The sequence below is a fragment of the Pleurodeles waltl genome, chromosome 1_1 (assembly GCF_031143425.1).
Source record: "Pleurodeles waltl isolate 20211129_DDA chromosome 1_1, aPleWal1.hap1.20221129, whole genome shotgun sequence".
Lineage (NCBI taxonomy): Eukaryota > Metazoa > Chordata > Amphibia > Caudata > Salamandridae > Pleurodeles > Pleurodeles waltl.
Genome location: NC_090436.1, coordinates 214,589,420 through 214,613,524, shown reverse-complemented (window position 1 = coordinate 214,613,524; position 24,105 = coordinate 214,589,420). Strand labels below are relative to the sequence as shown.

Here is a 24,105-nt window from a genome sequence, read left to right as displayed (position 1 = left end):
AAAGTTTTGATGAGGGCCCTGTCCTATGTTATTCGGGTGCTGCTCAACTTGAAATATTCATTAAAATACATTGGGCAGAAGGAATAATACTGAGGGACATAGGAGTGAAACTTTCACTGCTGTGACTTTCAAAATCTTTCCTTCAGTCCAATGCATTTCAATGACTGTAAAAGATGAGTCAGGCTCTCTCCAAAGGGGGCATGAAAAGTATCTTCTCTTCAAATAGGGCTCATCTCTTCCTTCTGGGCCCAAATCAGCAAGAGGAGAACTATGAAGAGGAAGGGCAACTGTCTGGCTTGGTAAGCTGTGCTTACCTCACCCACTTCTCACACAATATGACATTTGTCAGTCTCATTTGCTTGCTTTTTATTCAACGACTTTCATACCTCTTCTTGTGTTTGGTTCTCCCTGGGAACATAGCTGTTTCTGATTGGACACGTTGTCTCCTTCCACTGCTTAAAGCAGGGACTACTTTTTCTTTTATTTTTCAGCACAGTTAGCAGCAGTAGAGAGTACATTTTTCAAGGAAGTTCAAAAGCTAATTAAGCCATGATACATCTGTTCACTCCTTTAATTATCCTTTCTGCATTTCATCCACGGTTTACAACTTCCCTTCACATACTATGTTTGGTGCTACCTGTAAGGAAATGCTTATTTTTGCATGATCACTCCCAAAGGTTTGGGCTGATGCTGCTGGGTTTTGAACTCTGAGAGTGCACTGAGGCCTGCTAATGAGACCTCAGTTCCAGTGCTCTGACACCTAAACCGGTATGTTTGATTGACTTATACCTAGTTGGCTTAAGTTAACTTTACTAATAAGTTTGTAGCATGTGCTACAAACGGTATCCAGGGCCTGTAAGTTGAAGCGTCTCTCCTGTGCTGTAGCACTTATTGTGCTGCTGCAGACTGGTGGAGCAGGTTTAAACTGCTAACTCAACCTTGCCATTTAAACTAATGACAAAGACCAGACCTCCCTTTTTAATATATATGTCACACCTGCAGCAGGCCTATCGAGTCCTAAGGCAGGGCTGTATAATAAATAGTAGGAGATATATTTTCAGAAGTACTACCAGCAAAAACTCAAAATTGTTGTATTTGCTGTGGAAATTTTGGTAGCCCCCATTGGCAAGTGCAGGGTTCTCGGCTGCGCTAAGTCCTGAATGGGACTACTAAAGTTGGTACTTTAAGAAATCAACCTAACTGTTACATTAACCCTGACTTGATGCCCAGTCAAATTTAATGTAACTTTTGAATAAAACGGACTTTTAGGAAGTTGCTGCTCTTTTTGCCCAAGCCCTTCAGTGGCCATTCGCAGATAATGTCCGTAAGAGAGCATTCTGCCTTACTGGAAAGAAGTGTGAACAACACCCTTGGCAAGTCAGTATTCACAACCACTTGATTGCCACTGACTGTCAGTACGCAGGCTCGGAGACAAAGACCCAATGCTCAAAACATGCATCTGAGTCTGCCTGACTCAGGAGAGTCGTCGGAGTGCAGTCTGGTCACCCAAGAAGGACACTAGCTTTCACCAAAGGGAACACTGGTTTCTTTGTGACCGGAGACCAGTAGTCCGGTGGCAACAGGTGCTGGATCCTCCAGAACATTGAGGGATATTGACCCTTGTGACCAAAGTTTCCTGTGGGCCAATGAGCAGTCCCAGAAAGCTCCCACTGACCACACTGTGTTCTCAGCATCCTACAGCATCTTCAGCATGCTATATCCCTTGCATCAGGACTATTTGATTGATGTCTATGGTTGTTCACCCAAAGAGCCTTGAAATGGACTTGAGACTTTGCTTTTGGTGAGAAGATGACTGTTCCACAAATCCTTTACTGCTCCTCTCGGCCTGTTCCATACCAGAGTTGGTCACCTAAAGTGAACTAGAATATCTGAACACACTTTATAGAGTTTGACAAAGTTTTCAAAGTGTACGCTAACTGCGGTCAATGCCAATGCCTGTTTACATTTTGAAATGAAAATCAGTGATTTACGTTTTACTTAAAAATCTATATCGACCTATCTACCCATATAATAATCCACTTTCTACACAGTGCCCCTTGAGCTCCTTTGTTTAGGAGGGAATGTGTCCTGGAAGGATACAGGCAAGCACACCTGAGTAACAAAAAAAGATTTGTATTAAATTTCTTCCTTCAACCAAATGTGACTGCATCCAAAAACAACACACGGTCGACTGTGCACAATTATCCCTCGAGAAATGCAACAACCGTACAGTAAACTTAAACAACACAACACATGTGCACCTCTATGTTGTGCAGTTTTAATGCAGTAAAAGAAGCACTGTATTTGTTATAGTAACATATTAGAACAAGCTTATCTTCCCCAATAAACCACCAAGACAAACAAAGTAGTTCCAAAAGCTGACCGTAACCCTCTCTTACACTCTACAGAGGTAGGGGAGGAGGGCAAGCTATCAGAGGCCTGAGCTATCAGAAGGGAGCCTGCTTGTAGATCTACAGGCTCAGTGTTAAACGTAATTAAAAAGATTTGTGAATGACCACAAACGTACAGTTCTGTAGGACTTAACCACCTTCTCAATGGCCACCCAATGCCATTACCCGGGAACACCACAGTTCTTTCGCTACCCAAAAAATGTATGAATTTCGCTGGGACATAGGTATCCCAGATGCACACTGTTTGCTTATATGGTGAAAATGCACTTTTTAACAATTAGGCTTCTTACGTCTAAGAGAAGAAAACTTTCTATTAAGGTAGGAATATATTTGATTTCTTGGTGCACCAGGATAAGCAGCGACATGTGACTTCAGGACTGGCTTCCACATCACATGCCTGTAACTTTCCACTTCACCCGAGATCTGACTACAGAGCGAAGAACCGGTGGAAGAATCAGTCACGTGATGTGACTGCAACCCAATCAAGTTGTTGTTTCAAAGAAAAGCAAACTTCCTGGAAGATCAGGTCCTCGCGCTAGATGTGCTGGCTCCATTCCCTTGAGGGAGAATTAAAACAAGAAGTTACAATAGCGAAATACTGTAACCGGGGACTTCAGTGAAGAGATTGACTCGTGCGCCTTGGCTGATGCTGGTTTGCATGTGTTCTCGTTTAACCGGCTTTGCTTCTGAGTGAATATTTCTTATGAGCACAAACCGGCTTTCGGTGAATTCCAAACTGCAGGAACATATCAATGAAATCCTTCAACATTTCTAGTTTGCAAACCATAAACACACCCTATCTATAACTGAAACAATTAAATACTTTTGTGGTATCAGTGGTAATTTTAAAGTGATGGAATGCTGAATGATCTGAGAACTGATAAAAAAGCATGACCCTTCAGTCTCTGAGGGTAGCACTCACAGGGCAAAGACCACTCACGTACACGCAACAAAGTGCACGGGGGGCTGTGATTGCCCCCGACGTCCACGTGTGAGCCTGGTTCTGGTTGCACACTCCACTGGCACGGTGCGTGGCAAGGACTAGAAATGTGTTGAAGGAATCTGTAAAAAGCTTGCAGGGTTATTGACAGAAAGCACTTTGCTTACTGCTTGTATGAGTGGGTTATAACCCACACTTGCGTTTCTTGGACTGATCTCTGTTGACGCCAATGTATCTGCTCTCCTCTCTGTGGTAAACGTTATTATTACCTGTGCACACCACTTTTAACGACAGAGAGTTTGTATTCCCCATGTCTGATCAAGACCATACATTGGGTTTGACTGCTCTAGCTTGACTTGTTTTTTCTTCCTTTGAATTTCTGAGCTTTGCACCTTCTTTTTTCCCAATTTACCCTCCTGGATCTATTCTGTTTCCTGGCATGATTATTATTGTGTTCCGCAAGGTTGTTGTAGGAGGCTGGCCTGGCTTGTAGTAGATACCAGAGGTACTTACATCTTGTGCCAGGTCCAGCTATCCCTTATTAGTGTAGAAGAGGTGTTTCTAGCAGCTTAGGCTGATAGAAGGTAGCTATGGCAAAGCAGCTTAGGCTGAACTAGGAGACATGTAAAGCTCCTACTATACCACTGGTGTCATATGCACAATATCATAAGAAAACACAATACACAGATATACTTAAAATAAAGGTACTTTATTTTTATGACAATATGCCAAAAGTATCTCAGTGAGTACCCTTGGTATGAGGATGAGAAATATACACAAGATATATGTACACAAACCAAAATTATGCAGGTTATAGCAAGAAAAGTAATGCAAGCAGTGTAAAGTTACAATAGATTGCAATAGGAGCACATAGGTATAGGGGCAACACAAACCATATACTCCAAAAGAGGAATGCGAACCACAAATGGACCCCAAACCTATGTGAGCTTGTAGAGGGTCGCTGGGACTGTAAGAAAACAGTGAGGGTTAGAAAAATAGCCCACCACAAGACCCTGAAAGGTAGGTGTAAAGTGCATCTACTACCCCCAAAGAGCACAGAAGTCGTGATAGGGGGACTCTGCAGGAAGAACAAACACCAGCAATGCAACAACAGTGGTTTTCCGGACCTGAGTACCTGTAAGACAAGGGGACCAAGTCCAATAGTCGCGACAGTGTAGAGAGTGGGCAGGAGCCCAGGAAATGCCAGCTGAGGGTGCAAGGAAGATGCCACCTGTTGGAAGAAGCTTGGAGTTCTGCAAGAAAGAAGAGGACTAGGAACTTCCCCTTTGGAGGATGGATGTCCCACGTCACGATGAAGCTTGCAGAGGTGTTTCCACGCAGAAAGACCGCAAACAAGCCTTGCTAGCTGCAAGGGTTACGGTTAGGGTTTTTGGATGCTGCTGTGGCCCAGGAGGGACCAGGATGTTGCAACTTGGAGGAGGAGACAGAGGGGGCGCCCAGCAACGTAGAGAGCCCTCACAGAAGCAGGCAGCACCCGCAAAAGTACCTGAACAGGCACTTAGAAGAAAAGTGAATCGGAGTCCACCCGAAGTCACAAAAGGGAGTCCCACGACGCCGGAGGATAACTCAGAAGGTTGTGCACTGCAGGAAGGAGTGTCGGGGACCCAGGCTTGGCTGTGCACATAGGAAATCCTGGAAGAGTGCACAGGAGCCGGAGCAGCTGCAAATCACACGGTACCCAGCAATGCAGTCTAGCATGGGGAGGCAAGGACTTACCTCCACCAAACTTGGACTGACGAGTCACTGGACTGTGGGAGTCACTTGGACAGAGTTGCTGAGTTCCAGGGACCACGCTCGTCGTGCTGAGAGGGGACCCAGAGGACCAGTGATGCAGTCTTTTGGTGCCTGCGGTTGCAGGGGGAAGATTCCGTCGACCCATGGGAGATTTCTTCAGAGCTCCTGGTGCAGAGAGGAGGCAGGCTACCCCCAGAGCATGCACCACCTGGAAACAGTAGAGAAAGCCGGCAGGATGAAGCGATACAAGGTTGCTAGTATTCGTCTTGCTACTTTGTTGTGGTTTTGCAGGCGTCCTGAGCAGTCAGCGGTCGATCCTTTGGCAGAAGTGAAGAGGGAGATGCAGAGGAACTCTGGTGAGCTCTTGCATTCGTTATCTGATGAGATTCCCAAAGCAGAGACCCTAAATAGTCAGAAAAGGAGGTTTGGTTACCTAGGAAGGAGGATTGGCTACAAAGAGAGGTAAGAGCTTATCAGAAGGAACCTCTGACGTCACCTGCTGGCACTGGCCACTCAGAGCAGTCCAGTGTGCCCCCAACACCTCTGTTTCCAAGATGGCAGAGGTCTGGGACACACTGGAGGAGCTCTGGGCACCTCCCCTGGGAGGTGCAGGTCAGGGGCGTGGTCACTCCCCTTTCCTTTGTCCAGTTTCGCGCCAGAGCAGGGCTGGTGGATCCCTGAACCGGTGTAGACTGGCTTATGCAGAGATGGGCACCATCTGTGCCCATCAAAGCATTTCCAGAGGCTGGGGGAGGCTACTCCTCCCCAGCCCATCACACCTATTTCCAAAGGGAGAGGGTGTAACACCCTCTCTCAGAGGAAATCCTTTGTTCTGCCTTCCTGGGCCAGGGCTGCCTGGACCCCAGGGGGGCAGAAACCTGTCTGAGGCGTTGGCAGCAGCAGCAGCTGCAGTGCAAACCCTGAAAATGCAGTTTGGCAGTACCCGGGTTCTGTGCTAGAGACCCGGGGGATCATGGAATTGTCCCCCCAATGCCAGATTGGCATTGGGGTGACAAATCCATGATCTTAGACATGTTACATGGCCATGTTCGGAGTTACCATTGTGATGCTGTACATAGGTAGTGACCTATGTACAGTGCACGCGTGTAATGGTGTCCCCGCACTCACAAAGTACGGGGAATTTGCCCTGAACGATGCAGTGGGCACCTAGGCTAGTGCCAGGGTGCCCACACACTAAGTAACTTTGCACCCAACCTTCACCAGGTGAAGGTTAGACATATAGGTGACTTATAAGTTACTTAAGTGCAGTGGTAAATGGCTGTGAAATAACGTGGACGTTATTTCACGCAGGCTGCAGTGGCAGGCCTGTGTAAGAATTGTCAGAGCTACCTAATGGGTGGCAAAAAAAATGCTGCAGCCCATAGGGATCTCCTGGAACCCCAATACCCTAGGTACCTCAGTACCATATACTAAGGAATTATATGGGTGTACCAGTATGCCAATGTGAATTGGTAAATTTAGTCACTAGCCTGTTAGTGATAAATTTGGAAAGCAGAGAGAGCATAACCAATGTGGTTCTGGTTAGCAGAGCCTCAGTGAGACAGTTAGGCATCACACAGGGAACACTTACATATAGGCCACAACTTATGAGCACTGGGGTCCTGGCCAGCAGGGTCCCAGTGACACATAACAAACATACTGACAACATAGGGTTTTCACTATGAGCACTGGGCCCTGGCTACCAGGATCCCAGTGAGACAGTGAAAACACCCTGACATATACTCACAAACAGGCCAAAAGTGGGGGTAACAAGGCTAGAAAGAGGCTACTTTCTCACAGTTGTGTCCTTGGTCATCATTTATTCTCAGTCTGCACCATTCCCTTATGTTCTGCCATCTCATACTTTGATCTCTATGGTTATTGTATGTAGATTGCTCCCAAATGTTTTTCTATTTTCATTTCTCAAATCCTTATCTTCACAGTCCCATCTATTCATGACAGCCTGCCATTTCTAAATGACCTCCTTACCTTAACTCTAATAGAACTGAGATCCTTTCCTCCCTCGCTTCATCTACTTTAAGCTTCAACCACCAACTTCTGTTTTATTCCCATCCTCTCTTCTTTCACCTTTACCCTGCGCCCCCCAATGTGGGTGCTTGTCTTAACACTTCCCTTCTTTTTCCTGACCAAATATTCTCAGTTGTATTTACCTGCAGGTACCATTCATCGAATCCATAAATTTATGATTTTATAAACAACCAAATGTTTATACATAGGGGGTCATTCCGACCCCGGCGGGCGGCCGGCGCTGCCCGCCAGGCGGAAGCCGGCAAAAGACTGCACCGCGGTCAAATGACCACGGGGGTCATTACAACTTTCCCGCTGGGCCGGCGGGCGATCTCCAAAAGATCGCCCACTGGCCCAGCGGGAAAGCCCCTGCAAAGAGGAAGCCAGCTCCGAATGGAGCCGGCGGATTTGCAGGGGTGCGACGGGTGCAGTGGCACCCGTCGCGATTTTCAGTGTCTGCAAAGCAGACACTGAAAATCTTCATGGGGCCCTGTTAGGGGGCCCCTGCACTGCACTGCCCATGCCAATGGCATGGGCAGTGCAGGGGCCCCCAGGGGCCCCACGACACCCGTTCCCGCCAGCCTCTTCCTGGCGGTGTAAACCGCCAGGAACAGGCTGGCGGGAAGGGGGTCGGAATCCCCATGGAGGATTCCCTGGGCCAGGGGAAAACCGGCGGGAAACCGCCGGTTCCCCTTTTCTGACCGCGGCTTTACCGCCGCGGTCAGAATGGCCCAGGAAGCACCGCCAGCCTGTTGGCGGTGCTTCCGCGGTCCCCGGCCCTGGCGGTCATGGACCGCCAGGGTCGGAATGACCCCCATAATCTTGTCATTTGTTCTTCTCTTCTAACTGCACTCCTGCCAGTCTTCACACAGCCATTCAATTGCTTTCTATGTTCCCTCTGCCTCCCACATCGCCCCTTGATAAACTCTGAATTGCAAGAAGCGAAGATCCCAAGCACAGCCAGCCATGCAGTCGGAATTTTAAATAAACACATCTCCATTGTCAGGTGCCTCTTAAAAAACGAGCTCACTGTACGTAGCCCAACACATCCTAAAACGTTTTAATGAAGTGACAGACAAATAGTCCAGGCCCACCCACATACATAGTCAAGAGCAATCCACAACTGTCAATGTTATTCTGAAATCGTGGAGGAAAAAGTCATGGGTGTCCGGCTCAAGCAAAACAGGACTAGGAAACTGAAACCCATACCCACAGATGAACGTCTGGGACAATGAGAAATGTACAGCTCTGAAGAACAACATCAAACAAGTCTTACACCTGTAAACAAACCTTATAAATCAAACAGAGAAACGCAGAACAATGCACCAGTTCTTAGCTGGGAGCAGCCCTAAAGCCTGTAATTCCATACACACACCATCAGAACTAACCCCTCATTTTGGGTCAGATGTACAAAGCCTTTTTGTTGTTACAAACATTCCGATTCACAGAATTGGGCCGCTTGCCACAGCAAAAAAACTTCTTCTGATGTATCAAACCCAAACTGTGATTCGATAACAAGTTACCAATTTACAATTTAGCTTTTTGACCAAATACCAATTCAGTATTTGAAAGGGACATGTTTAGTGCATCCCTTTCCAACTACTGAATCACAGTGGCATGTATTAATGTACATTCCGGTTGCAAAATATTAAAGTTTTACCACTTCCTAAGAGCAGGTGGTAAGCAATTTTCAAATGTGAGGGGGTCCCCATGGGACTTGTTCACTTTTAATAAAACGTTAATTAGCAGGCAGTGGTCTCATGGACCAATACTTACTCTTATAAAATTAAAGTTAGACATCTCATTCTTTTGTTAAAACACAGCCCGTTTTCCTTTAAGCTCTTGACTCGATTTACCTAATACAATTTAAAGTGGGGGTCCTGAATTGACACCTATTGTTGTTGTATTCCTCTGCAACTTAATTAACAACCATGTGGCGCACTCTCATTGACTTTAAAAATGACTACCTATAAATAGCTTGCCTGTTACAATTTGTATATTTTTACCTATTACACACTGTATACTGATAACTATAGTAAGTATTTAAAATAATTATGAAACGCACCGATGCGCCCTGGCTTTAGTTTTGCACTACACAAAAATACAAATAAATAGATAAATACAGAACAATGATCAGCATAAAAGAGGAGGCAGCACCAAATTCACCAATCTGAAGCATTTACAGAAGCAGCAAGTCAAATGGATAAAAGCACTCTGAAACTTGGTGAAAAGATGCAGCAGAAATGGATAATGGAATATAAACATCAACAGCATAGTAGACATCTGGATAAGACACTATAAAACATCTTCTATCACAAATCTAAAGAACCAACTCAAATAATGTAACAACTGATGAAAAACTAGATCAGGAGAATGGGACAAACCAAAGGCTATTACATAGCTGGCAGACTCAGGTGCAACAATTCAAGGGCTAGTCCACGAAAGAATAAATAAGTGAGGCCTTCCTTTCACTAAAGAACAAGGCATCTGGGCACAACAATATTCCGTCAGAATGATTTAAGCTATTCACCAGCTTATAGCGAACTCTAGCCACACCTTTACTAATTTCCACAGAAGAAGTCATCTTTCCAGCTTCCTGGAAAGCAAGTTTTATAATTCCACTATAAATGAAAGGATAACTCTTGTATCTAACTTCATGCAGGCACTTCGGTCTCATTGATATCGACACCAAGACCTTCAGAAATATCATCTTGGTCAAATCGAAGCTTGGTGACAGAAAATAACATCCTCACCCCATTTAGGGGGATTTAGCAAAAGCCTGTCAACAATTGTTCAGATTTTCAAACTGTGCCACCTGGTAAGTCAATACTCACTCTGGTGGTCATTACGAGTTTGGCAGTCCCCGGACTGCCAGGCTGGCTGTGACGGTCACACCCCCACAAGGCCAGCAGAGTAGACCACCATATCATGACCATGGCTGTGATCCGAATGCAACACAGCCAATACACCGCCAGTAACACCAGTGCAGACGGACCGCCACGGCAGGCGGTAGGCATCTCCAGGCCAGATGGGACCATGTTTCCGACGAGCATATTACAAAGTAGCACACCGCCAGGATTTATGGGATTGTCGCACTGCCATGAAAAGCCTGGCGGAAATGAACAACATAAAAGGAGACACTCACCTTCAGGAACACAGACGCATCCGCAGCCGCCATGGAAACCGAACTTGAAGTATTCCCACTGCTCCTGATGGCCATACAACTCCAGAACCAGAGATGGAGACTAAGACAACAAACTTAAGTACACCCACCTAGCACACACTGGAAGGAAGGCCATAATTACACACCCACATACAACACTCACACCCGGCACGGCTAGAGACGGCCACACACAGACGCAAACAAACACTCGTACCAACACACACACACAGACATACACACACAAACAACACACACCACAGCCAACATACACATACCATACCACAGAAACACACCACATACATACACAACACCACTGAGTCACACAATGACAACACCATTGCAATCACACAAACGCCTTGGCAGAGAGGCACACTGCACACCTCCACAGCAAACAACCAATCCTAACCAAAACAATGCCAAACAACATGTCAGAACAGGGAAACAGCACTAATAACGCAATTAATGCAATGATATGCATTGACCACGCTGCCGTTACCACGCATATGCGTTTACTATGGTAACGGTATAGAGAGCAGTCGGCGGAAGGAAAGAAGCAAGCAGGAAAAAGCAGCGACAAGAGGAGAGAGGTAAGTGGGGCCTGGGTTGGGGAGGAAGGGTTGTGGTAGTTTTTAGGACACAGTGGGGGATCGGGGTAGGTTTTAGGACAGGGCAGGGTAGGTTTTAGGGTTTAGAGTGGGGTAGTGGGATGTGGTAGTTTTTAGGACAACGTGGGACAAGTTTTAGGGTTTGGAGCAGTGATCGGGTAGTTTTTAGGACAGAACAGGGTAGGTTTTAGGACAGGGGAAGGATAGGTTTTAGGGTGAAGGCGGGAGTCGGGGTAGTTTTTAGGACAGGGTGGGGTTGGTTTTAGGATTCAGGGTGGGGTTGAGGAATGGAGTAGTTTTTAGGACAGGGTCGCGTAAGTATTAGGACAGGGTAGGTTTTAGGGTTTAGAGCGGGCTCGGGTAGTTTTTAGGACAGAGCAGGGTAGGTTTTAGGACAGGGCAGAGTAGGTTTCAGGATTTAGGGTGGAGCAGGGATCGGGGTAGTTTTTAAAACAGGACAGTGTAGGGATTAGGGCAGGGCGTCGGGTAGGTTTAAGACAGGGAAGGTTTTAGGGTTTAGGGCGGGGGTCAGGGTAGTTTTCAGGACAGTGCAGGGTAGGTTTTAGGACAGGAGTAGGGTAGGTTTTAGGGTGAAGGCTGGGGTCGGCGTAGTTGTTAGGACAGGGTGGGGTAGGTTTTAGGACAGGGTAGGTTTTAGGGTTTAGAGCGAGGTCGGGTACTTTTTAGGACAGAGCGGGGTAGGTTTAGGACAGGGAAGGGTAGGTTTTAGGGTTTAGGGTTTAGGGTGGGGCAGGGGGGCATGGTTGTTTTTAGGAGAGGACAGTGTATGTTTTAGGGTTTAGGGCAGGGGGTAAGGTAGTTTTTAGGACAGGGCGGGGTAGGTTTTAGGACAGGGTAGGTTCTAGGGTGTGGGGTCAGGGTATTGTTTTAGGACAGCGCAGGGTAGGTTTTAGGACAGGGTAGGTTTTAGGGTGTGGGGTCAGGGTATTGTTTTAGGACAGCACGGGATAGGTTTTAGGACAGTAGGGTAAATTTTAGGGTGAAGGCAGGGCTGGGTAGTTTTTAGGACAGGGTGGGATAGGTTTTAGACAGGATAGGTTTTAGGGTTTAGAGCGGGGGTCAGGTAGTTTTTAGGACAGAGCGGGGTAGGTTGTAGGGCATGGGAAGGGGAGGGTTTAGGGTGAAGGCAGGGGTTGGGGTAGTTTTTAGAACAGGGTGGGGTAGGTTTTGGGATTCAGGGTGGGGCAGGGGGACGGGAGGACAGGGTAGTTTTTAGGACAGGGTGGGATGGGTTTTAGGACAGGATAGGTTTTAGGGTTTAGAGAGTGGGTGGGCAGTTTTTAGGACAGAATGGGGTAGGTTTTAGGACAGGGAAAGGGTAGGGTAGTATTTAGGACAGGGTGGGGTTGGTTTTAGGATTCAGGGTGGGGCTGAGGAATGGAGTAGTTTTTAGGACAGGGTAGGTTTTAGGGTTTAGAGTGGGGTTGGGTAGTTTTGAGGACAGAGCGGGGTAGGTTTTAGGACAGGGCAGAGTATGTTTTAGGGTTTAGGATGGGGTCAGGGTAGTTTTTAGGACAGCGCGGGTAGGTTTTAGGACAGGAGTAGGGTAGGTTTTAGGGTGAAGGCGGGGTCGGGGTAATTGTTAGGACAGGGTGGGGTAGGTTTTAGGACAGGGTAGGTTTTAGGGTTTAGAGCGGGTTCGGGCAGTTTTTAGGACAGAGCGGGGTAGGTTTTAGGACAGGGCAGAGTATGGGTTTAGGGTAGGGGTCAGGGTAGTTTTTATGACAGCGCGGGGTAGGTTTTAGGACAGGAGTAGGGTAGGTTTTAGGGTGAAGGCGGGGGTCGGGGTAGTTGTTAGGACAGGGTGGGGTAGGTTTTAGGACAGGGTAGGTTTTAGGGTTTAGAGCGGGGTTGGCAGTTTTTAGGACAGAGCGGGGTAGGATTTAGGACATGGTAGGTTTTAGGGTTTAGGGTGGGGTGGGGGTCAGGGTAGATTTTAGGACAGGATAGTGTAGGATTTAGGGTTTACGGGATGGGTTCGGATAGTTTTTAGGACAGGGCAGGGTAGGTTTTAGGACAGGGTAGGTTTTAGGGTGGGGGTCAGGGTATTTTTTAGGACAGCGCAAGGTAGGTTTTAGGACAGGAGTAGGGTAGGTTTTAGGGTGAAGGCGGGGTCGGGGTAGTTTTTAGGAAAGGGTAGGATAGTTTTTAGCACAGGGTAGGTTTGAGGGTTTATAGCTAGGGTCAGGTAGTTTTTAGGACAGAGCGGGGAAGGTTTTAGGGCAGGGGAAGGGTATGGTTTAGGGTGAAGGAGGGGGTCAGGTAGTTTTTGGGACAGGGCGTGGTAGGTTTTAGGATTCAGTGTGGGACGGGTCGTTTTTAGGACAGGGTAGGGTTTAGAGTGGGGGCGGGCAGTTTTTAGGACAGAACAGGGTAGGTTTTAGGACAGGGAAGAGTAGGGTTTAGGGTGAAGGCGGGGTCGTGTAGTTTTTAGGACAGGGAGGGGTAGGTTTTAGGATTCAGGGTGGGGACGGGTAGTTTTTAGGTCAGGGTGGGGTAGGTTTTAGAACAGGGTAGGTTTAGAGCGGGGTCGGGTAGTTTTTAGGACAGAGCGGGGTAGGTTTTAGGATAGGGCAGGTTAAGTTTTAGGGTTTAGGATGGAGCAGGGGTTGGGGTAGTTTTAAGACAGGACAGTGTAGGGATTATGGCAGGGGGTCCGGTAGTTTTTAGGACAGGGTAGGTTTTAGGGTTTAGAGTGGGGGCAGGCAGTTTTTAGGACAGAACGGGGTAGGTTTTAGGACAGGGGAAGAGTAGGATTAAGGGTGAAGGCAGGGCAGGTAGTTTTTAGGACAGGGTGGGGTAGGTTTTAGGACAGGGAAGGTTTTAGGGTTTAGAGCAGGGTTGGGTAGTTTTTAGGACAGAGCGGGGTAGGTTTTAAAACAGGGCAGGGTAGGTTTTAAGGTTTAGGTTGGTTCCAGGGGTTGGGGTAGTTTTTAGAACATGACAGTGTAGGTCTTAGGGTTTAGGGCAGGGGGTCAGGTAGTTTTTAGGAAAGGGCGGGGTAGGTCTTGGGACAGGGCCAGGTAGCTTTGAGGGTTCAGGGCGAAGGCAGGGGTTTGGGGTAGTTTTTAGGGCAGGGTAGGTTTTAGGGTTTAGAGCAGGGTTGGGTAGTTTTTAGGAAAGGGTGGAGTAGTTTTTAGGAAAAGGCAGGTTTTAGGGCTTAGGGCGGGGTGGTGGGGGCTGGGTAGTTTTTAGGACAGGGTAGGGTAGGATTGAGGACAAGGTAGCTTTTAGGGTTTGGGGTGGGTGACGTGTAGTTTTTAGGTCAGGGCAGGGTAGGTTTTAGGTTTCGGAACGATGGTGGGAATCATTTTTAGGGCAGGGAAGGGTAGTTTTTAGGCCAGGGTAGGCTTTACGGTTTGGGGCAGGGGTCAGGGTAGTTTTTAGGACAGGTGGGGTCGTTTTTAGGCCAAGGTAGGTTTAAGAGTTTAGGGCAGGGTGGTGGGTCAGATTAGTTTTTAGGAAAGTTTGAGACAGGTTTTAGGACAGGGCAGGGTAGGCCTGGGGGTTAGGGCTCAGGGCAGGGGTTAGAAGGGACAGTTTTAAGGGCTTGGGCAGGTGGAGTATGATGTTAAGTTTAGGGGCAGGGCGGGGGAGAATTTACCATGTATGTTACTTTACCAACTAAATTTGTTGTAAAGGCATGCGTGGTAAAGACACGGTCATTGTAAAGACCGCGTTGTAAAGGCATGCATTGTAAATGCATTCGTTGTGCCATCATACATCAGTCAGAATACACACCACGTCCACCCAACATACATAGCACATCACAGATGCATCACTACACAAACGGAGGCACACACCACTACCACACAATGTCACACAACACAATCACATCACAAGTCCATAGCACAAGTCACCTACACAACTCATGCTGCTACACAAACACATCACATTCACAGAACACACACCTCAAATCACACAAATACAACACATACATGTGGGAGGAAAGGCAGGACACGAATGTTACCTTTGACACCAGCGTCGCTGGATTCCACAAACAAGCCTTGGTTCAAGCAACTACACGGTTTGCGTCAAATAAGGGCTGTCTGGACCCAGGAGGGACCTGGGGGTCTCAACTCAGACTGAGGAGACGGAGTGAGCTCTCAGCACTTCAGAGAGCCCTCAGAAGTCCAGGCAGCACCCATGGGAGTCCTAGAACACAGGGACAAAGATGATGCAAAGTGCGGTCGTCACACCACTACACTGGAGGATCCCTCGCCGCCTGAGAACAACTCAGAGAGCTGTGCATCGCAGGATGGAGTGCTGGGGACCTGGGCTACACTGTGCGCGAAGAACGTTTGGTAGAAGTGCACAGAAGCCCAAGGAGCTGCAGAAGACGCAATGCACAGGGGTACTGTCGCAGCACTCGCAGCACGGGAAGGCAAGCTCATACCGCCACCAAATTTGGACAGCTGAACCTTTGGATAGTCTTGGTCACTTTGGTCCACCACCTGTGTTTCCGGGATTACACACGTCAACAGGAGAAGAGTCCCAGAGTACCGGCTGTCATCACAGAGAGGTGCCTGCTGAAGCAGGGAAGTGACTCTGTCACTCCACGGGAGATTCCTTTGGTTTATTGTGCTGGAGCTGACGCTGGTGCTGGAACTGACGTTGCAGGTCACAGGAGTCTTCCTGGATACTTTGTTGCAGTTATGGTGGTTCCTGAAGCAGTCTGCGGCTGATCCGACGGTCAGAAGCTGAGGAATCTTGCAATCCGAATCTGACAAAACACACGGAGAAGAGACCTTAAATAGCGATGAGAGGGGGATTGGCTACCTACCCAGGTATGCACCTATCAAGAGGGGTCTCTGACGTTACCTGCTGGCACTGGCCACTCAGAGGTCTCCAGAGGGTCCCCAAACTTTGGAATCCAAGATGGCTAAAGCCAGGGCCACTCTGGAGGAGCTCTGGATACCACCCCTAGGGTGGTGCTGGTCAGGGGAGTGGTCACCCCCCTTTTTTGTCCAATTTCTTGCCAGAGCAGGGACTGAGGGTCCCTGAAATGGTATAGACTGGATTATGCAAGGAGGGCACTGTTTGTGCCCTTCAAAGCATTTCTAGAGGCTCTGGGAGGATACCCCTCCCATGCTTGTAACACCTATTTCCAATGGGAGTGGGTGTAACACCCCTCTCCTAAAGGAAATGCATTGTTCTGCCTTCCTGGGATTGAGCTGCTCAATCCCCAGGAGGGCAGAAACCTGTCTGTGAGGTGGCAGCAGCTGGGGCTGCAGTTGAAACCTCAGAGAGCTGGTTTGGTAGTACTGGGGGTCCATGGTGGAGCCCCCACGGTGCATGGGATTGGCCCCAAAATACCAGATTTGGATTTGGGGTCAATTCCATGAATTTAGACACCTCACATGGCCATATTCAGAGTTACCATTGTGAAGCTACATATATGTATTGGCATATATGTGGTGTACGCTTATAATGGTAGCCCCGCACTCACTAAGTCCGGGCAATTGGCTCTGGATGACGTGGGGGCACTTTTGCTAGTGCAAGGGTGCCCTCACACACAGTAACTTTGCACCTAGCCTTCAGTAAATGAAGGTTAGACATATAGGTGACTTATAGTGCAATTAAAAATGGCTGTGAAATAGTGTGTGCACTATTTCACTCAGTCTGTAGTGGAAGTCCTGAAGAAAAGTTTGTATGAGCTCCTTATGGGTGGCAAAAGAAATGCTGCAGCCCATAAGGATCTCCTGGAACCCCAATTCCCTGGGTCCCTAGGTACCATATACTAGGGACATATAAGGGGGGGTCCAGTGTGCCAGTCAGAATTGGAATATGGAGTCACTAAAATGTAGTGACAAATGTGGTATGTAGGGAGAGCATAAGCACTGGAGTTCTGGTTAGCAGAACTTCAGTGACACAGTCAAGCATACTGACAACACATATAGGCCACAAACTATGAGCACTGGGGTCCTGGCTAGGAGTATCCAAGTGAGACAGGCAAAAACACTGACAAACAGGCAGAAATTGGGGGTAACATGCCAAGAAAGATGGTAATTTCCTACATGTATGTGTAGGTGTCTTGGGGCAGGTGCATGAGTGGAAGCCATGTGTTTGCTGGGTGCCTGTTGGGTGGGTGAGTGCAGGCGTTTAGGTGTCTTGGGGGGGTGGAGATGCAGGGAGATGCCAGGGTGGATGTGTTAGTGTCTATTGGGGTGGTACCTGCGGGAAAGATAGATGTGTTGCAAGTGGGGGTGTTGGTAGTCATGGTAAGTGCACATGTGGTGTTTGGGGTGGATGTATGCGGGTCTGCGGGGACTTGTGGTTGAATCTGGGAGTATTGATGTGGTGATAGCAGGTTTCAGTGGTGTGGTGTCTTCGAGGAAGGAGGTGGTAGGGGAGTCTGTGTAGAGAGTGGATGTTGTTGTGTCTGCATGTGTGTGTTGTCTGTATGGCAGTGGTGGGTCCTGTGATACTTGCGTTTGTTTTTTCGAACCGTGTCTGTTGAGGTGGAAGAATGGCGGTCTGACTGTGTGCTCTGGATGGGTGTGGAGAGAAGGATGTGGGATTGGGCACAGGTAGCCAGAGGAGGGACGGAAGATGAAGGGACACTGGCTGCCATCCACGGAGAGGCCAGAGCCTGAAGGGATCTCTGCAGGGCAATCAGAGCACCGGGAATGCCCTCCAGGTAGGCATTGCTCTGCTGCATCTGTGATGCCAGTCCCTGGATGGCATTCGTGATGGTTGGCTGTCCCCCAGAGATGGACATCAGGAGGTCAATAGCCTCCTCATAGAGGGCAGCAAGGCTGACTGGGGCAGAAGCAGAGGAGCCTGCGGCAAAGGCGACGCCCACCCTCCTGAGTGAGCGGGTACGGGCAACTGGGTGGCGATCTACAGGGAGGGTGGTGCTGGTAAGGGGGTTGTCAGAGAAGGATGGTGCTGGGCTTGTCCCAGATGAGTCCACCACTGCCAGGGAGTGGCCATCAGAGCAGGAATCCGAAGAGGATGTTGTAGATGCGGTCTCCCCCATGGAATTCCCCTTGGCTCTGCTGGTGTCAGCCTCCTGGGTCCCGTGGGCTGCAGTTTCCCCACTCGCCGGTGTCCCTTCTCCTTCACCTGATGATGCTGATGCACACAAAGACAGAGGAGGAGAGGGAGGGAGGGTAGGAGAGAAAGAAAGGGTAGAATGGATCAGTACCTATTAATCATTCTCACAGAGCAACAACGTATCATTCAGCTGGTATTCCATGGCAGGGCATGCCTTTACATTGACATGCATAACTGTGGGAAATCACTGGGGAAACCGAAGCTATGCTGAAAAAACCTATTAATGTGGGAACACTGGCACACATTGACTTAATGAAGGGTCTAACAATGCACAGTTGCATAGTACTTGCCACATTCCCATGGTCGATTAACTTGGCATATCCTGTACTATTTAACCCAGCATTATCCTGCATGGGAAGGTAGTATACCAACAAATCCATGTACATTGCGGCCATTAAGCACTTGGCCCCTTGCAGTCATCTACACATTCAGTTAAAGGCAGCTGACTGAGAACTCAGAAATTACCTCTGACATTGTGGCAAAGTAATACTGATGGCAGTGCCTTAACACCTCAGGTATACTGATGCTGAAGGAAGGGCAGGTCATTCAAAATATGTGAAGAGTGTCCAGACAAACCCAAACATGGAATTAGTCCCTCATAAGTTATTGTCTGCATGGTATTGGCACACATACTCTATACAAATCCTGCCAGGGTGGGTGATACCCATAGTCCATGTGCATCTACCAATGATCTACACTACTTCTTACCACTTAGGCTACCCAAATCCATACAAGCCCAACATTAGCGAGGTGTGGGTGTGTATTTACCCTCTTGTGGCTGCTGTGCTGCCCTCAAGCGCCCATCCACCTCAGGATGATATGTAGTGATGATTGCACAGATTGACTATGTCCATACATCAAAGCTGAGTTCACACATGACATTAATGGACAGTGTAGTTAGATGGACTGATGACAATGAAAGGACATGTGCAGTCACTTGCTGCGTCATAGACGGACTACCCATATCTGTATGTCAAAAGGTTACATACAGCTAATTACCTGTGGGAATACGGTGTTGTTAAATGGAAGTGCCACATGTTTCCTGTGTGGCAAGCTGTATGTCTGGGGCTGCAACTGTAATCTAGGATGGCACAGACGTTCAGTCTACATCCCCAAACGAATTGTGTGTACTTCCCTTATGTTCACATTACTGTTGTGTGTTACAAGTACTGTGTTAAGTGGTATGTGAAATGTCGCTATCAAACTGTGGCTTTTCCTCTCTCCTATTCCTAGCTACCGTGCAATGGTAAGAATGAGACATGCACCCGTGTACTGCCCCCTAGTCAACCTTGCTACCCTAGAAGAGAAACACATCATACAGACCTATCGTCTGAACCATCAGACCATCATGGAACTGTGTACCCAGTTGGATCTGGATCTCTTTCCTGCCATACATAATCCCTATGCAATCCCTCCCCATAGTACATGTCTTATCAGTGCTACACTTCCTTGCCTCAGGCTCGTTCCAGATTACAGTGGACTTGGCAGCAGGGATGTCACAGTCAATGTTCAGTATTGTGTTGAAGGATGTATTGTGTGTTTTGCTCAAATACCAGGACAGCTACATCAGGTTCCCCCGACATGCAGATTCGCCCACTGTTAAAGCTAACTTGTATGATATGGGATATGTCCCTCGTGATAGGGCTACAGATGGCAGCCACATTGCTTTGGTTCCTCCCAGGGTCAATGAACAAAAGTACAGGAACAGGAAAAATGTTTACTCCATAAATTTCCAGGTGGTGTCTCTCGTTGACCAGTATATTTCCCAAGTGAAGGCCAAGTTTCATGGATCTGTGCATGACTCCTACATTCTGAGGAAAAGCAATATCCCACTCATTATGGCACAACTACAGAGAGGGAGGGCGTGGCTCATTTATATGTATCGAATAGTATGTGTGCAACTGTAATGTCACCTCTCATCACAATCTACCCTGTGGCCCTACCGGTATTGTGATAGGTCCAACCTTTGTGCACACAGGTGACTGGCTATCCTAACCTTCCGTGGTTGCTGACACCAGTGAGATACCCAACAACAGATGATGAAAACCGTTTCAATGAGGCCCACGGAAGAACGAGGCGTGTCACTGAGAGGACCTTCGGGCTACTGAAGGCCAGATTCCGGTGTCTACACGTCTCAGGAGGTGCCCTGCTCTACAGACCACTAAAGGTCTGCCAGATTGTTGTTGCCTGCTATATGCTACACAATCTGGCCCTGAGATGTCACATACCATTACTTGATGTTGAGGAGGTGGCAGCTGGACCAGTTGCTGATGATGGTAACATAGAAAATGACGAGGTGGCAGATGATGAGCATGCAGCTGACTAGAACACAGTTGATCCACCAATACTTCCAGTGAAATGCAGGTATGTGTGAACTGTATTGTATGTGTACTGTATTGTAATCCTGTCTGCCTTGTGACATTTCTGGTGTATGCCATCAGGGGCGGTGTTACTGTTCAAATGTCAGAGCTATGTTTCCATGCAATTGCCAGGCATCACATTTCCAAAGGATTGGCCATGTTGGATGTTCCAGTAATGCTATGTCAACTGCAAAAGCACTGCCAACCAAAGTAGTGTTATCAGTTTAGCTACACAGTTTAGTACACAGTGGACAAATATGGAACATAACTTATACTGACAGTAGAACCTGGCTTTAGTTGTGTTATGTCAGCTGTGAGGGATCGAGCACTGGGAATGCAAGTTTTGCAAATGTGAATCTGCCATGGTAATTTCTGTTAACATTCCATTTGCCAATTTGCACTAGAGAGGACAACAATATACTGCATGTGTGTTGAGTGGGCAACATAGACTCCTATCGTGATGGGTGTCCCTGTCTTGCTATATTTCCAGGTCACTCTGGTTCCTGGCTAGACTTTTGGCTCCCCTGACATAGTATTACAGCATCTGTTCTACTATCAAACTTGCTGCACATTGCTCCCCATTCTGTTCATCTTACAGACATTTGCTGGTCATTGAGTTAACTGAAATACCATGTTGTACTACAGATAATGTTACTTGTTACACTAAAGACATGAAAGCAGTAGATGTGCTCAATGGCATTTAATTTGTTTCACAAGTGCAATGGGTGAAGAGTAAGGTCATGGTGGATGAAATCATCAGAGTATTTGGCCTAACTGCAGGTCGTACGGGTCCAGTATCCAAATGCCATGGGAAAATGTAGACATGACAGTGTGTGTCAGTGGCAAACAAGGAAGAATGTTCAGGAGAGGGTCACTTCCTAGCAGTGGTTTTGGTCTTGGCATGAGGACCCACAGGATGTCTGGATTGATGACCTTGTTTGCGTGGGGGTTACTCAGGTACAGTGGAAGGGGTGCTAGTGGCCTGTGGGTCCTCTGGCAGGGCCTCCATTCCACTAGCTGAAACAGAAGTGATGGGCTCAGCTGGTATGTGGCTAGTGAAAGGGGCCTGCTGGTGGGTGGATAACTCATGTAGGATCGTTGTTAGTTCTTTGAGCACCCCTGCAATGGTGGCCATGGAGGCACTGAGGGTCTGCCACTGCTACAAGGCCTCCTCGTGGTATTCCCTCTGCAGCTTCTGGTTCTCATGAAAGGTGAAGAGTCCTGGGATTGTTGTTATGGTTTCCCTTGGGGGCTCTTCCATTGTCCCACAGGTGCCCTCCCACTGCCCCAGGCCCCAGTGGCTGTGCCCCTGGCACGGTGTGCCCTCTCCCAGTTACACCAGGATCTTCATCGTCTTCGGTATGAGGGGTAGACTCTGGTCCCTGTACTGTGGGGCACACTGCTGATTGACCAGTCCTTAGGACACAGGATTGAGGACAAGGGGTTGGCTGTGCTGTTGTTGCCGCAGGGGTGGGGAGCTCAGATGTGGGCAGGGTGAGGCTGGTAGTGGTGGACTGACCAGTTGTTCCTGATGGGCCAGGTAAGTCATTAATGTCCAGACATCCAGAGTAGTAGTCCTCACTGGGGCTTTCATCCTGGGGAGGGCTGTCTGTTTCACGTAATCCTCTGCAGGGTGGCAGTGGCAGGGGTACCTGTGGATGGACAGGGAGTGAGTTACATTGTGGAGGTGTACCTGTTCATATCATTGTCTGAAACATACGGTGGCTTGACTTGCTTCCCATAGATGGCAATGACAGATGTGGCACAGCAGACATTGTTTGTGGGTGAAGGACTGTGACATTAGTTCCATGTTCCACATAGGATTGTGGACAGTGGATAGCATTGCTGTCATTGGCATGTAGTGGTACGCAGTCAAAGCATCTAGTTGGTGTAGCTGGTGCGATGGTTTTACGTGCAGGTGTTCCACTGTGAAGTGGGTATAGCAGCTTTTTCATGTGTAATGCATTGTGGGAATTGTAGTGTTTGCCATTGTGAGTGCTATCCGTGCACCAGGGAGGGACTTTGTGGGGATAGTGGCAGTTGGGTGGCATGCAGGGGAGGGGCATTAGGTGATTGGGTGGGGGGAGTAAGCATGAGATGGGGAGAACTGGAGAGTGATAGGGTGCTGGGATGCATGTTGTACATGAGTTGTTGGTGCCAGGGGAGTGTTAGTGAGTTACCAGAGTCCAGTCCTCCGGTTATTCCAGTCAGGCCCTCCGGATGCAGGATGGCCAAAACCTTCTCCTCCCATGATGTGAATTTTTTTTTGGGAGGGGGGGGCGTGGGGGCCCACCGCCAGTCTGGTTGATGGCAATCTGGTGTCGTGAAGGCACCTTCCCCCGTAGGTCATTCAACCGGTTCAAGATGTCCTCCCTTGTGCGTGGATGGTTGCCCACTGAGTTTACCCTGTTGACGATCGCCCGCCATAACTCCATAATCCTGGCTATGGAAATGTGCTGGACCTGTGCTTTCAACAGTTGTGGCTCTACCCTGACGATTTCATCGACCATGACCCTCAGCTCTTTGTCTGCGAATCGTGGGTGCTTTTGAGGGGACATGGTGGTAGTGATGTGGTTGTGGTGGTGTTGTGCACAAAGGTGGAGTGTTTGGTGCTTGATGGGGTGTGTGGGATGCTTAGGTTTGTGTGCTGGTGTGTTGTGGTGTTTGTGTGAAGTTGTGATGTGTGTATAGTCTTTATGTCGCAGTTGTATGGTGGGTGCTGAGTGTGAAGTGTACTATGCTATGGTGTATTAGTGCTAATTAATAGGTTTGTGAGTCCTCGCTGTGTTCGTCTGTGGCTAAAGTTGCAAAGTGTGGGTTGTATGGGGTGTGTTTTATAGTGGTGTGTGTGGTGTGTCTAATGTCTGTATGTGTCTCAGGTGTGGGGTGCTCGTACTGTCCAATGAGGTGTGGTGTTCAGGCTGAGGTGTGTTTTTGACTGCTGCGGTTCACACCACCAATGGTCTACCGCCGTGCACTGACTGCTGTGCTGATTTGTGGTTTGTAATATGGAGAGCGGAATGTTGTCTGCATGGCAGTGCTGGTGGTGGGACCGCCTCTCTCCCACACTCGGTCGGCCCGGCAGTCTCGGATTTGTGGCTTTTTTTTAGTGGTCCTAAGTATGTGGCTCGTAATACGGCAGTCGGATACCACCAACACTGGCGGTATTTTGGCAGTCTTCCAAAAAGACCGCCAAACTCGTAATGAGGACTTCTGTTTGATGCCTTCATCAACTTCTTCGAGGCCTTTGGCCTTTATGACAGGAACATTATTTTGAGATAATTGATCACTTGCCAAATGATTCAATTTCAGCTAAAAACTGTGATGAACCTATATTCCAATCTAGAAACACAAGTCAGCCATACTGAGTGTCAAAAGAAACAACATGTTTCCGACCAACAGAGAGGTAAGATAGGGACACATGCTGCTCCCCCCAATGCTCAATCTATACACAAGTTTTATGTACACAGCAATATCATCAGCCTTGGCTCAAGTCGAAGGTGTAAAATACAACTATTATTCAATATCCCTCTGTTTCTGTCTTAAATGCTGTCAGAATACAACCTGTCTTAAATGCTGTCAGAAAACAACCTGAAAATACAAAGAAAGAAATCAAGAGTCATGATCTGGACCTGAAAACTAAAAAGGTACCTAATTAAGCAACTCCTCCTAGAAGACTGGGAATCAAGAAATTCAAACTCTTTAAATATCTGGGGGGAAATAGCTGATGGTATGCCCAGGGAATCTTGTACTTCTCACTGCT

At 48.0% G+C, this 24,105-nt stretch overlaps 1 long non-coding RNA gene across 1 annotated transcript in view; it reads right to left on the bottom strand.

Annotated features, from left to right (window-relative positions):
* LOC138282974 (uncharacterized) overlaps positions 1 to 24,105 on the bottom strand; it is a 209,583-nt gene that overhangs the window by 94,430 nt on the left and 91,048 nt on the right. The gene's annotated exons all lie outside the window — the stretch shown is intronic.